Below are 14,405 nucleotides of genomic sequence, written 5' to 3'. Positions count from 1 at the left end.
GTAGTGGACATGGATCAAAGAGAAGAGGTTTGGATCTCTTGGTTGTAACAATCACCAAGTGACCTCAGGCAGGCTGGTATCAGCCTCTGGTTTCTTAAGAATGGCACCCCTTGCTGGATCAGACCAAAGGCCCATCTAGCCCTGCATCTTGTTCCCAGAATGGCCCATCAGATACTCAAAAGCAGGACAGTAAGAACAGCTTTCAGTTTCAGCTTCAGTGCCCTTCAAAGTGTGTAACCGTTCTTAATTCTCCCCAGTGCTACTTCTCAAGCTGGGAGTTGCAGGAAGTTGAACTGGGAACCTGCTTGGATCATAGGACTGGCTGGTTATGAGCACTGGATAACTGGAACTCAGCAGTTTGGGCACACTTTGTCTGGAAGATCGCCATTTGAAAGGGACAGCACTTGCCTTTTAGGAATGTTGCTGTCCATGGTGTATAAATGATCTCTTTCCCCTTTATCTACAAGCCCCTTTTTGCAAAGATGAGATTCCTCCGTCCACCAAGAGGTTCAAAACCAAACAGAAACCCAGTTCATATAAGATCTTACTTACTTGGGGGCACTTTGCAAAAAAAAAAAAGCCCACTGCAAAATTAGGCGTGTTCCCCTTCAGAAAGATCCTCATTTGGTTTAGAAAGGATTATTGGACTGTGTTAGGGGATATTGACTTTTCATGCAGTACTCTTGAGAATGCATCCTTCTTTACTTCTGAAGGATTACTTGGGGATGAAGGCTACCTTTGCTTGGAGGTAAGTAAATAACGACTATTTGCCCAACTAGCTCAGTACTGTCTACTCTGACTGGCAGTGCTCACGTAGAGCCTTTCCTTTCACTTGCTACATGATCCTTTTAGCCTGGAATGGGAGATTTGTTGTTGGGATTTGATTAGATGCTAGGAGAGGATATATTCATTAGATAATATCCTTCCTTCCTCACGTTTATGAGTTCAGCAGAGTGCCATCCCTTTGCAGCTTAAAGGGGAAGCTTAGATAAGTATTAGTATTTTAGTATTAATAGTCCAGGATGCTTTAAGGCAGACTGGATTTTCCTGGTATTACCCCCTTTAAAGGTAAAGGGACCCCTGACCGTTAGGTCCACTCACGGACGACTCTGCAGTTGCGGTACTCATCTCACTTTACTGGCCGAGGGAGCCGGCGTACAGCTAAGCCACTTCTGGAGAACCAGAGCAGTGCACGGAAATGCCATTTACCTTCCCGCTGGAGCAGTACCTATTTATCTACTTGCACTTTGATGTGCTTTCGAACTGCTAGGTTGCAGGAGCAGGGACCAAGCAAAGGGAGCTCACTTCGTCGCGGGTATTTGAACTGCCAACCTTCTGATTGGCAAGCCCTAGGCTCAGTGGTTTAGACCACAGCACCACCCACGACCCATATTACCCCCTTCACTCCCCATTTAAAAGTAAAAATTAACATTTACTCAGTATAGGTCTTGAAGAATAACAGATACAGCAGCTTGGTGCAGGCAGGCTTAAAATTCTAATTGAGTTACAAAGACATACTAAGTCTAGCTTTAAAATGGAGTCTGATCTTGAGCCCAGGATTACAGGTGTTCTCATGCTGCAGGCAGGATGGAAAAGAGGATGCGCCCAGGCAGCGAGGAGCATACATAGTTACATCATTTCCTGTCAGGAGACAAATAGGGAAGTGATATCACAGAATTCCCTTTAGCACGTTTACAGGAAAGCTCTTTGAGCCTCAGCCCCTTTGTGTGCCTAATTGGCAAAACAGAAATTGTTGGGTTTGACGGAAGTAAATATCCCACATGTGTGGCTCTCCAGATGTTGCTGAACTACAATTTCCACCATCCTTTTAAGTAAGGCCATGTTGGCTGGGGTTGTCGGGAGTTGGTTAGTTCAGCATCATCCAGAAAACCACATGTACCCCCATTCCTGTTTTTAGCGGAAGATGCCGCTAAAAGGACCTTCTGAAGTGATGCATACACGCACACATCCACTCGTGTATCTCCCCCTAGGAGTTCAGTAATCCTGATAAAACCTTTATAAATTAGTCCACTGTTAATCCCATCTAGAAGGGCCAATAGTCTGTGACTTGCCTTTGAGGTCCTTCTGACCAGCAAATGGAAACTAGGACTGTGTACAGCAGGGTTTCCCAAACGTGGGTATCCAGCTGTTTTAGACTACAATTCCCATCATCCCTGACAGCTGGTCCTGCTAGCTAGGGATGATAGGAGTCGTAGTCCAACAACAGCTAGAGACCCAAGTTTGGGAAACCCTGGTATACAGCCTGTCCTCCCAATCCACTGTATGTCCCCTTTCTGTGACCCCTGGAACAGGACTATCTGCCCTGTGCCACCCAGGATGGCAATCCCCATCTTGACCCAGATCCATGCCCAAAGCAATTAGGGGAAGGGTCTTATCATAGAGTTACAGCCCTATTTAGCCAAGGTCCAGGTCCCTCTGAATAAGCCCACTTTGACTCATCCCTACTGGAAATGGTTACAGGGAAAACTACGGGCTCCTTGAATGCTTCCCATTTTAGGTTCAGAGTGCATATACCCCACCGTACAGTGTGTCTGTTTCACCTCAAATTCCTCCAGTCACAAATCAGACTAATTAGAAGTTTTTAGTGCTTTCCTAAGACGTTGTAAAAAAAAATGGCAATGACAATGAAAATAAGGTATAAAATTATCTCTTACAATTAAACTATAATTACAAAGAATTGTGGCAAATAAAGCAAATGTCTGGTCCTAAGGACCTCAATTAAATCAAGAAAGAAAGAAATATAAATAGAATTCTCAACTAAGCTTACAAACAAAACAATCCAACTCACAAATTATAAGGTCAAAATACTCCTGCAAACATCCTATTAGCAATTAGTAACGAGAAAGAGAAGGAAGAAAGGGGCATGAAGACCAAAGATCCTAATTAAAGTCATTGATTAATATGGATTTTGATCAAGCAAGACAAGTTTCTTCATAGCTGCTAGAGTCTCAGATGTTTGATGGTGCACTGAGTTGGAAACGCTTGTTAGGAACTGTAGCCCGAGCTCCCTTTGTGCCAGGCTGGGTATTCCTCCCTCCACCCAGTCCTGCTAGTCTGCACTGGCCTCTGTCCATGGAATGATGCCAGCATCACCGCTAGCACTGAGCTCCCCATGCTTCCTGCTTAATGCACAGGCTGTCGTGTTCAGGTCTGATGCTAGATCCCATGGAGAAAGAGGCAAGGCTGGTCAAAGGTTACCAGAACACAGATATATCCAAGTAAACAACTTTCTCCAACAAAGGTTGGGAACAGGCTGAAGCCTTTTAAGCCTCTGTCTCCAAGCTGCCTAGTCCAGGCTCCATCCCCTTATGGAGATCTTCAGAGTCTTAAAGGGTCAACCCTCAGACCTGAATACAGGCACTCCTCCATTCTGTAGCTTTCCTCCCACTGATGTGCAGTGGGAGGCATCTGGTTCCTAGGGTTCAGGGGAAGGTTCCTGTGAAGGTCTTGTCCCTGACCCTATAGACCCTGGTGGTCTGGAAGCTTCCTATGGGGGCCTCAGCCAACAGACTCAGGTGCAATGGCCTCCCATTGCAATGGCCTCCCAGCAGTCAGCAATCAGCCCTGACCCTCACCTGGTTACCCATCTGGAACCACTTCAACTCTGTGTCCAGGTCACTGACAGGTTCATGGATCACAAGTGGACAGAGGCTTTGCACCATTGGCAAACTACAGCTCCCAGGATTCTTTGGGGGAAGCCATGACTGTTTATAGTGGTATCACAGTGCTTTCAGTGCACATTGCTAATGTGGCCCTCGGCTCTTTCTATGCCTAAGAGCCACTGGATCTCCCTCACCGTGAAGGACCATAAAGACTTCTGGATCATGCTGGTCTTGAACTTGGGCAACAACAGTATTCACCACATAATGCCCTTGTTTTGCATGTGCTGATAGCCCAGCTTGGCCATGTCATCAACATGATGATGCTCTGTGTTGTCCATTTACACCATTTACACCAGGGATGCGGCCCTCCAGAGGTTGTGGTATTATAACCCCTATCATCCCTGTCAATTGGTCATGCTGGCTAGGGCTGATAGGAGCCAAGAATAACTGGAGAACTATAGCTAAGCCACTTTCTCACCTAGAAAGTAGATTCCACTAAACTCAATTAAGCTTACTCTCGAGGAATTATGTTCAGGGCTTCACTGTTAAGCTCACTTGCAGATAAAGACCTAAGCAAGTAGCACCCACCTCTTTTCTTTTCTTTTCTTTTCTTTTCTTTTCTTTTCTTTTCTTGTCACAATCAGCACTATTTCCATTCTGCTGCAGTTCGGCTTCTGCTAAAACCTACTTTTTCCATCTCAATATACACTACGGCCGAAACAAAAGCAATTAATTACATAATTCATTACACAATAAACTTGAGTGCATTGCATGGAAACGGAACATCAAAGACAATGCAAAACAACAACAACAACAATTATTTACATAACATTTGCAGACTTACAAAAACAATTGTGAGTGCTTCCCCTTTTGCGATCTTGGACCAACATTTTCATTTTCATTTCTGATCAAATTCTCTGACATCCCTGCTTGCAGATGTGCCTTTATGTGTCCCGTGTGGCAACACCCTCCTGTCCAACACTCCTGAACATACCCGGATTCCCCATGATCCTCATAAGGTCCAAAATAAACTTCCATCTGGACCCTGTTTCAAGGCTAATGCTTATCCTCTCTTAATTATTGATTTGTTTATTACAGACACGCTGGCAGGACATTCATTGCCTCTTGCATGCCAGATCTGCGCCTCAAACCACACAAGGGTCCAGGGGGTGGCTCAGATGTTGGCACGGAAGCCACACTGAACAGTGATGGGAGTTGCACCATGGCTTTTGGGGGGCTTCTGCAGCTGCGCTTTTCCACCCCCTAGGCAGCCAGCCCCTTGCTGGCTTGGGAAGGCTGAAGATTATCGTTTTTCATTTGCTATCATTTTGTTCTCCATTTAAAGTGCCTGATTCCTCTTGGCTCCAATAGCGAGCTGGAGATGGACCCCATATGCCATGGGGAGGAGCCCTGCAGAACTGGAAGGGGCTTCCTCACCCTCTCCCTCCCTCTTTCTTTTACAGCATCGCTTCTTAATGTGTCAAGTGGAAGTTTGGGGAACTTGGCACGCCAGATCACAACACAATTATGCCATCGAGCACCGAAGCTGCTGTCATCTTCGCACAGGGAGAGATTAGATCCTACACATTAACGTGCTGGTTAATGATTTTTCTTTCTTTTTTTTGCAGGGTGTTTGGATGCAGGGAAAACATACACTGGCATACTGATGCTTTGGGAAGAAAAAAAAACCCAGCCCTGTTATTCTAAGGTAATAAATCTGTCACTTCCTCTCCCAAATTCTGGGGTTTCACAAAATGCAGCAGGGCAAAGGTGTGTGTCATGGTGAAGAAATACAGATTCAATCTACCTCGGTGTTTCTTCTTTGACCAGTTTTGTTTTGTTTGTTTTTACATACCCAGAGCTCATTCAGACTTTATCCAGCAGTGATAGGCAGTCTTGATTCTCCCTTGCTGGTATTAGGTCAGCAGCATAAGTGATAGCAAAACCTCTGTAGACTCTGGCTAGTCTTCACGACAATCTTGTAAGACACTAAGGGAAGATTGAGTAACCTTTTTCTCCCTGATGAGGGCCACATTCCTTTGGATGCAATCAGTTGTGGAAGGCAGATGCCAGCAGTGTCACAGTACTGAATCAGGTGACCAAAGGAACCAATGGAACTCTGTAAAACCAACTATATGCACATCTTCCTTCTGAGAAGAGCTGGCCAGTAGCATCCCACCATAAACAGTCATGGCTTTCCCGCTAGAACCCTGAGTACTGTAGTTTGTGAAGGGTGCTGAGGGTTGTTAGGAGACCCCTAGTTCCCTTACAGAACTACAATTCCCAGAGTGGTTCAACAATCAAGAGAGCTTGATTGTTAAACCACTCTGGGAATTGTAGCTCTGGGTGGGGAATAGGGGCGGTCCTGACAGCTTTCAGCACCCTTCACAAGCAACAGCTCCCAGGATTCTTTGGGGGAAGCCATGACTGTTTAAAGTGGCATGATACTAATGTATAGTGCAGATAAGGCCTTCGTGAGTTAGTTGTCCCTTAGCGTTACAGTTTGGGGAATTACAGAAGCCTTTCTGTCTGGACTGAGCAAGGTCTTGCCGCCAGTGCAACTGGGCCTATTAAAAGCTTCCTTGCTGAGCCATTCTTTAGCAACCTCCCAAGTGTCAAGGCAGTGTTTGTATGTGCAATCTTTTTAGCTGGACTGAATCATCTGTGTGCCTCAGACCCCTCCCCTCCCCTTTGACCCATCTGCTCATTAACTGTGGCCTGCATAGCCTGACCTTTTGGCCTGCCTTAGCCTATGCCACTTGCCTCTGGCCCCCAGCTGGCTGATTATTTGCTCCGGCCTGCCCTTGGGGCTCTGACCCTGTTGACACTTTGCAGGGAGGGACTATAGGCTGGGGGCAGAGGACATGTGTTGCATGCAGAAGAACCATTGTTAAACCCTTGTCTCCCACTGAAAGGGTCTCAGGTTCCAGGGTTTGGAAAGATCTCTGCCCAAGTCCTGGTGGGGCTACTTAAGGGCAGCACAGGCAGCATTGGACTTGATGACCCAATGGTCTGACTCCATAGAAGAAGGCTTCATGCATTCAACCGGCCCACCTCATTCATTCATTCGATTTATTTTAGCTAGACAGCTCAAAGCAAGTGTCTAATGAGTGATGGAAGATATTAGCAAAATCCCAGAGGTAGAACATCAATGTTTCCATCCCAGCTGTGCTGTTCAGCCACACTTTCTTAGCCCACATTCCAGTATCCCATTCTTTACAACTGCTGAACCTCTTTCACACAGTGGTGATTAAAGGTGTAGCAGTCCTTTTTTTTTGCATCAGACCACCCTACAGTGAAGTCTTTCTGACAGCATCTAGACCAGGGTCATGCTAGGAAACAAGAGGATCAGCCCTTTCTCAAAACACACAGGACATGGAAAATCAAGTTTCAAGTTTAATGCTCAACAAGCCAAGATCAAGTATGTTGAATTTTTTTAAAAAAAATAATAATCCAGAAACAATGTCAGGAAACAATCCAAGGCCAGCATTACAATGAGCTCAGCAATGAGGAGAAAGCTAGAAGAATGATCAAGGAACCAGAAACTTGTCCTGCTTCCATCAAATGGAAGGTTCAAGTGAAAGGCCTTATATACTCCAGTATCCTAAACCACACCCTAACCACAGCTGCTGGCAGTGAGAGGGTATCAAGGATTGTTCATGAGTAGACCAGTTATTCTGAGTCCCTAGGCACATAAGATGTCACCACTATTTAGTCTGGACTTGAATATTCTGGCACCAGCCATCTTGAGGACTTATGGGGGCTGCTTTAACTCCTACTCTGACAGGTCCATGTCAGGTATCAATTCAGATGGCCCCTCAAGGGGATCCTCAGCACTGGATTCAGAGGGCTGCTGCTCAAGGTCCTTGACCTGTGGGATGTCTGGTTCATCCTCCAAGGATTCTGTGTCTGGCACCAGGTCAGGTGTCCCCCAGGTTGGACCAGTTCAGGGGCAATCCGAGATTCCAAAAGAGGGGTTCTGGTTGGGGACGAGGAGCTGCACACAGCCCCATTTTGTGGATACATCTTTTTCCACTTTGTGTATTATCAACTTCAATTGGTGCTAGTTCAGAGAGAGCCCTAACTGGAAGGAGTTGTGCAAAAATGGGGAGGGGGGAGAGAGAGAATCATGATTATGGGAACTCAGAAAAAAACAAATAAAAAGTGTTTGTGCCAAATGGCGAGAGGGATAAAATCAATTTATAGGGAGCGCTGTGTGATTACCCAGAGCAACTCTTGGGAACTCATAAGCAAAGCAGAGCAATGAAATCAAAAATTATAAGACAGTTGCAGAGTCCTACCTAAACAACTGAAATCCTTATGCAGCTACTTGCTCCAAAGCACTGAAATGCATTCTTGATTCAGGTCTGCTGCCAAGAGTGGCATGCATCAGTGGAGTCAACCACAGAGAAGGAGGACATTGGCCAGCTCAACTTGGAGGGGATGCAGAACAATGACACATGGTCATAGATTCCCTGTCCTGGGTCCCATGGCCCCAACCAAATCAGGGAGGAGTTGGCAGGATTTGTCAGAGGAGGACCCCAAGGCTGGAGATGGGGGAAGCCTAAGAAATGAACTGGGAGAGGTCTTTGCCCTGTAAATGTTGGGTGTTAAAGAAGGGGATGGAGAAGCATGTGGATTAGTGTCCCCTCCTCCTCTGGAGAGGGAAATTTCTGTGATACCTGAAGAGGCAAGCAGACAGCAGAGCTAGTGGAACCAGAGGAGGAAGGGACAGATTCAGGTCCCACCACCAAGGACGCATCACCGTCTGTGCTGGTAATCCCCTCATCCATTCGAGCACACATTTCCAAGATCAGTCTTCTCACTTGGGACAAGAACCATGACTGGCCCCACCCTGCTCTTTAAAAGTAAAGTGGGTGGGGCAGATGTTGAGACAAGGTCCTAGCTATCACCTACAGTGGTACCTTGGTTTAAGAACAGCTTAGTTTATGAAAACTTGGATGAAGAACGCTGCAAACCCAGAAGTAGGTGTTTTGTTTTATGAACTTTGCCTTTGTTCTGCTTCCTGTTGAGTGTGTTCCATTTGTAAATTGAGTCTCCCCCCCCCCCCCCACTGCTATGGGAAAGCACACCTTGGTTTAAGAGTGCTTTGGTTTAAGAACGGACTTTCAGAACAGATTAAGTTTGTAAACCAAGGTACCACTCTATTCATGAAACTTGGAAGTATGTTATGAATTCTGTTTCCTGCATTTGGACCTAATGCTGAGACGGTGTTCTTGAATGAAGTGTTGAGGTTTCCTTGAGCCAAGAGTCTAAGTAGTGCATCCATGTGAGCATGGAACAAGGGCAATCTCTGCCACATGCAGCCTCCCTGGGTGTCATGAGTCCCGTGGAGATATCTTGGTGGGATTGGGGAGAGAGGGAGGAAGAACGAGAAGAGAATGTGGAGCTGGGGGATCCTGGCGAGGGACCCGGCAGGTTGGGAGGCACTGATCCAGATCCTGGGGAGGGGGCTGAGTGAATTGTCGGGAGAGAAGCCCACCTCAGTGCCATCAGACAGCCCTGTCTCTATAACCATAGGTGTGGAGACAGTTGCAGAGCGGAAAACAGGCTCAACAAACCCAGCCTGCCCAGAGGAATGCCTGCCTGTTTGCTTGCCCAGCCCAGTGGCTTAGGACACCAGCCACACAAATGACTGTGCCCTCCCAGCTTTTCAAAAGGAGGATGTGTCAAATGTTGGAACATCTCAGCTTGTGCTTAGCTATATACCTAGACCTCTGTGGCACCTCTTGACCTTTATCCTTTGCAACCTGACTTACGTATCATAGTGACCTACACATGAATGCCTTTGACAAGAAGCTAGTTGGGAGTCTGACTACTGCGTCTACCAGTGAGAGCCAGGAAAATAGTGGATTTAGTCACCAATCCTAAACACCGGGCTAGTGTTGGATCTGGCCAGTGGGGTGTGGGGCCTGGGGAGATTTCCAATGGTTAGCCAGAGGGCTGAGGCCATTGCTGGGCTACAGTAACTAGCAGAGTCTCTCCAGGGTTTCAGAAGAGAGGTCTTTCCCATCCCTACCTGGAGATCTCAGGAATTGAACTTTGGACCATCTGTATGCAAGGTAGATGCTCTACCACTGAGCTACACCCCCTCCCCAAAAAAGAACACAGGAAACTGCCTTATATTGAGTCAGACCATTAGTCCATCTAGCTCAGGATTGCCTACACTGGCTGGCAGAGGCTGTCAAAGGTTTGAGACAGGGCTGTCTCCCAGCCCTACCTGGAGATGCCAGAAATAGTACCTGGGGCCTTCTGCATGCAAAGCAGATGTTCAGCTACTTGATCAAGGATCTTCCCTTGCTTCAAATTCCATTGCATGTTTGTGGTTCCCTTTGCAATTCCTCCCGCATGACGCCGTTGGGCTGCTGAACTGAATAAACCTACCCACGTCTTATCTTACTCACCCTCAGAAACAACAGCTCCTCCTGCCAATGGACAAATGCTGTCAGCAGCCGTGCTGAATTGTGCTGAGGAGGAACACAGACCTGTTGTCTTCCACGGGCTTATGCAAATGACTCCGCTCGTTATCGCAAACAGCATCGTCTCTGAGGGGAAAGCGCTGGGACTGCTCTGCCAAATTGCTGAGTATTTTCTCCTGGAATCTGGTGTCAATTGCTTGGTGTGCCGGCTTATGAAATTCATTTTTTATTTGTTATTTTTGTATCTGGCACCTGTTTGAGTGAGCTAAGAGTACTAGGCAGAGATATCTGATAGAAAGCTGTTCTACTGCCCAACCTTGCAAAAGGGATTTATTTATTTGTGCGGGGGGTGCGTGAAGTTTAGAAGCTGCTATAGATCCTTGGCATTAAAAAGTGGGGCATAAATATATTAACTGATTGATTGATTGATTGATTAAGTAAAAACACCAGCATGGGTGCATTGGCAGGGCTCAGTTATGGATGTGTTCTTTTTATTTAAAAAATAAACTCTTTGCAATGCAGCTGTGGTTGCCAGGACCCCTGAATCTACTAGTGATCCAGATAAAGTCTGAGACTGCTGAGGCACCAGATGGGGTGCCAGGGCATTATGAGGGCTGAAGATAGGGAAATTGTTGCATCTGAGGTTGTTGAACAGGAGGCCACAGGGATACCTCGCAGGCCACCAGGGCCTATGGAGACAGACCCTCCCTGGCAACTCTCCCTGATCCAGATGCCTTCCACCACCCCTCACCAGGAGCAAGGTCTGTGGAATGGAGGAAGAGGGCCCACCTTCAGTTTGGAGTCTTGCCCATTTTAAGGCTCTGAGGTTCTCCACAAGGGGGTGGAGCCTGGAAGAGGCAGTTCCGAGTCCGTGGTTAAAAGACTTACTGTATGTCTGCTCCCAACCTTTGTCGAAGCAAGTTCCTTATTGGGAGTTGTCTGTGGTCCAGCAGTGAGTGGTCAGCCTGCTTTTTCAACAGGAGCCAGCATCAGGCCCAGGGCTGGATTTAAAAAGGTAAAGGTAAAGGTACGCCTGCCCATACGGGCCAGTCTTGACAGACTCTAGGGTTGTGCGCCCATCTCACTCAAGAGGCCGGGGGCCAGCGCTGTCCGGAGACACTTCCGGGTCACGTGGCCAGCGTGACATCGCTGCTCTGGTGAGCCAGAGCCGCACACGGAAACGCCGTTTACCTTCCCGCTAGTAAGCGGTACCTATTTATCTACTTGCACCCGGGAGTGCTTTCGAACTGCTAGGTTGGCAGGCGCTGGGACCGAACAACGGGAGCGCACCCCGCCGCAGGGGTTCGAACCACCAACCTTTCGATCGGCAAGCCCTAGGCGCTGAGGCTTTTACCCACAGTGCCACCCGCGTCCCAGGGCTGGATTTACATATAAGCTAAAGACGCTATAGCTTAGGGCCCCACTCTCTTGAGGGCCCCCCAAAAAAATAAAGGAAAAAGAACTGGATGTACATTTCCAAAATATAAGATAAAATACAAGTAAGATAAAACCTACATACAGTGTTTTGTGTTGTGTAGGCTCCTATGACGTCAGTAATGGGCCCCGCCTGCTAGCCTGCTCCCTAAAATATACTGGTTTGCTCATTTCTATATATAGGGTGCCTACATTCTGCATGTGCAAATGACTTTAGATACCTATTAGGTCCATAAATCACCATATAGCATATATTCAACACAAAAAAAACAGCGACAATTTGTTGTCGACAAAGGACAGCTGGACATATAAAGAGCCCCATTACCTTCAGTAGCTTAGGGCCTTGTCAAACCTAAATCCAGCCCTGATCAGGACAGAATATGACAATGGTCTTAATTTATAATTGCCGAAACATAGAAGAGAAAGTTTAAATTCACTGTGAGGTAGGCAGAAGCATCTGACTCAGGTGACAAGTTATGTTAAAGGCCAGCAAATTATCAGTGACATTTTGTTGAATGTGATCAAATGCCTGTTACTGGAAGATACCATTTGGATTTTCTGCCTTGGGTGCAAATGTGACTGCATGGATCTGTTTCAACCGAGAAGTTTGGGGTGCTCGCTTCCATTTGAATGCAGAGAAGGGGATTGAGGAACGAACCCAGTTGCATTCTGAAACTGCTCCCAGGCCCAGCTTGCTCTGCTACAAATGATACCTGCCAGAATGTAAAATGAGTCCTGTGGGGAAAGACGGGGTGGAAGAAAGGCAAACCCGCCCCTGCGCTGGGAAGAACATTTCGGAGAAACTGAGTGGGAAATCAATAAGCTATTTGCTTAAAAAATTACACCTATTTGTCCAGCATATATAGCTACACTTCTCAAAGTCAGAGGCGGGTTTCCCTAAGTAAATGAAAGTGGTTTCACAAGGGAGTGGGGGAGTGGAAACGGTGACATCATCTGGGTAGCAATCAGTCAAGACCAGAAGCCAATAACGGGCCTTCGGTATCAAGTCACCGCCCCCTTTTGGGATGTGTAGGATGTAAGGAAGGGCTGTAGCTCAGTGGCAGAGTGTTACCCTTCGAATGACCCAGTTCCAATTCCTGAGATCCAGGTAGGGCTTCCTGAAACCCTGGAGAGTCACTGCCAGTCAGTGTAGACAACACTGAACTAGATGAGAGGTGCCAACCTGTGAGGGAGATGTCATGCATGTGATGTTGAACATGTGACATCGGGGCGTTGGGGGAGCCAGGGGGTGGAGTCAAATGCAGAGGCAGTGCAGCTTCAATGGCCAGTGGCTCCTCCCCTCTGGAACCCAGCCGTCTCCTCCTGCTGCTGCCACTGTCACTGCCAGAGGCTGCTTCCCCTCTCCTTATCCTCTACAGCAGCAGGAGGAGAAGAAGGAGCCAGCTACTGAAGCCACACCGTGCTCAGCTCTGCACGTGGCCTCCTCTTCCCCCAGATATTTTTGAACTTTTGGGGGGCTGCCCCCCAAAATATTGGGAGGGAGAGCTGGGCCCCTAGGAGTTGATGCTAATAATAATAATAATAATAATAATAATAATTAATAATAATTTTATTTATACCTTCCTGGTTTAAAAAAACCAGACTCAGGGAGGCTAACAACAAATTTAAAAGACTTAATTGTAAAAGCAGCATAAAATACAGTATAAAAACATGAATAACAATAAAATTCAAAGTTCAGAAATCAATTTAGGGGAAATCCATCTAATAAGCATTAGATAGTCACCAGGACTAGCTGGCTGAATTTGTCCTACTTGGGGAGACCAGGGGAGAATTAGCTGTGGGGTCTCAGAGTGGGTAATCTTCATAAAAGGGGAGGGGGGGAGGAAGAGAAGGGAAATAAAAGATCAGGCTGAATTCAAATTAAAGGCCAGGTGGAATAGCACTGTTTTACAGGCCCGACGGAAGGAGGTTAAATCCTGAAGGGCCCTAGTCTCATGGGACAGAGCATTCCACCAGGTCGGAGCCATCACTGAAAAGGCCCTGGCCCTGGTGGAGGATAGTCTGACTTCCTTGGGGCCCAGGACCTCTAAACTATAGTTATTCTTGGACCTTAAGGTCCTCTGCGGGGCATACCAAGGGAAGCGGTCCCATAAATACGAGGGCCCTAAGCCACAAAGGGCTTTAAAGGTCAAAACCAGCACCTTGAACCTGACACTATACTCCACCAGGAACCAGTGCAACTGGTAAAGCACTGGGTGAATATGCTCCCATGGCAGGCACCCCATGAGGAGCCTCGCTGCAGCATTCTGTCTGTGGTCAGTGGTTTGACTCAGTATAAGACAGCTGTCCACGATCCTATTGAGAGCAGGCAGAAGTAGCATGGTTGTTTCAAAACCATTTAGCAGCCCCCATCTGGTTTTGTAGAAAAGGGATGCAGCCCCATAGAAGTAGATCATGCTTTGCATGCAGAAAGCTGCATGCTCAATGCTTGACATCTGTAGGTAGGGTGGGGCATGTCCCCAGAGAGCCTCTGCCAGTACTCAGCTAGATGGACCATTGCCCTGACTGGGCATAAGGCAGCTTCCTACATTCCTATAATACTCGTTGTGTTATGACATTCCTATGGCACCCGGCTAAGCCTCCAGGATGCCTGGCGGAACGTCGAAAATTGCAAAGTGCAATCAAAATAAACTAGAATCGAGATGGGTATAATATCTAGTCATCAGCAAAAATCAGCACAACAAGAGCAGCATAAGATCAAGTCAAGCCAAAAACTTAGCAAAGGGAAGGAATCAGAAGTGTCAAATATCTTAAAATGCACTAAAATCTATCATTAAAAGCTTGGGGAAATCAAAAAGGTACTCCTCTGGTGCTGAAAAGATGCTAATGTGGATGTCGCTAGGCAAACAATGATGGTGGTGATTGATGATTATGCACAAAACTATTT

This window comes from Podarcis muralis, chromosome 14, assembly GCF_964188315.1.
Source record: "Podarcis muralis chromosome 14, rPodMur119.hap1.1, whole genome shotgun sequence".
Classification (NCBI taxonomy): Eukaryota; Metazoa; Chordata; class Lepidosauria; order Squamata; family Lacertidae; genus Podarcis; species Podarcis muralis.
The sequence above is the reverse complement of the archived record's forward strand: the minus strand, read 5'-3'. Positions refer to the sequence as shown.